The sequence below is a fragment of the Elephantulus edwardii genome, unplaced genomic scaffold (assembly GCF_000299155.1).
Source record: "Elephantulus edwardii isolate Elephantulus edwardi_28Jun2011 unplaced genomic scaffold, EleEdw1.0 scaffold00061, whole genome shotgun sequence".
In the NCBI taxonomy this organism is placed as follows: domain Eukaryota; kingdom Metazoa; phylum Chordata; class Mammalia; order Macroscelidea; family Macroscelididae; genus Elephantulus; species Elephantulus edwardii.
In genome coordinates, this window is record NW_006399811.1 from 6,562,259 (window position 1) to 6,563,904 (window position 1,646).

The window sequence follows — 1,646 nt, forward strand, 5'->3', positions numbered from 1 at the left end:
AGAAACAATAAGAAACCCAATTAAATGTAAATATGTTCCCTGTTATGGATAGGAAAACTCAATATAGTGAAAATAACAATCCTACCAAATTTATTTGGAAAAGAGATCTTGAATAAGCAAAGCACTTCTGAAAAACAAAGTAGGAGGAATAGCACTCCCTGACCTCAAAGCCTACTACACAGGAGCATTAACCAAAATAGCATGGTGCTAGTACAATGACAGACATATGGACCATTGGAATAGAAACAAGAAACCAGTCAGTTGGTATTTGACAAAGAATCAAAACTTATTTAATAGGGAAACGACAACCTCTTCCACAAATGGTACTAGCAAAATTGCACATTTTCCTACAGAAAACTGATTCACACCACATACCATATACAAAATTCAATGTAAAGTAGATCAGGTACCTATGGGTAATTTCTAAAACAATAAGAATCATAAGAGACAAAATGGGACCAAACTTAGGATATAAATAGGCTTGCAAATATAGCCAGAAATGTACAATCGGAAGAATGGGACCTTCTAAAAATCAATTCCTTGTGTGCAACCAATGGACACCTCAGACAAGGGCCTCATAATGAAAGTTTACAGACTACTGCAGGGAATCCACAAGGGAAAAGACTGATAAGAAAATGTGCAAAAAACATAAAAAAACCCCTTTTCACAAAGGAAGATATTTGGATGGCCAACCCAAGAAGAAATGCTCAAAATCACCAGCAATCAGACAGATAGAAATCAAAACAGCAATGAGATACCATCTCATTCCGAAAGTATAGCAGATAGTTTAGCAGGACAGCAAGGAATACATGTTGGGGGAAATGTGGAGAGATTGGAATTTCATGCACTGTTGGTGAGATTGTAAAATGATATAACCACCCTGGAGGGCAGTTTTGTGTTTTCTTAAAAAGCTAAGCATATAAATAATATATAACTAACTATTTCACTACTAGGAATACATCCCAAGAAAATTAAAACTGATAAATAAACAGAAATATGTGCACCTATGCTCATGGCAGCATTATTCACAACAGCAAGAAAATGGAAAGAGCCCAAAATCCCATCGATAAATGAAGGGATTGTGAGAAATTGTGGTACATTCACACAATGAAACACTGTGCAGCACTAAGGGACAATAATTTGTAAAATACATGAGTCTAGAGTGCATTATGCTGAGTGAACTAATCCTGTCTCATAAGGACAAAGACTGCATAAAACTATTATTGTAAAAATGGAAATAAAACCATTTTAGATGTGCGTGTATGTCCAAATGGGGAAGAGGATAAAAAAAGGGAAGTGTGAGGATCACTGGGATAGCAGAATTTAGTCAGTGGATTGCAGCAGGAGGGTGTGAAGGAATAGGAAAGATTCAATGGGGACTTGAAAAGACAGAGAGATGATAGGCATAGATGAATAGTGAATGGTTACATGAAATACAGTGTATGTGAGTGACAATATAAAACAGGATGTAAATGAAAGAGTATGTAAAACACAGCATACACGAATAAAACTTAATAAAGTAATATTTTTTCAAAAACAAGATGGAAAGAATATACAGAATCACTGTATCAAAAAGAATTGGCCAACAATGAAATATTTCAGAAGCTACTATAGGATCAAGAGCCAATTAAAGAAGAAATTCTTTT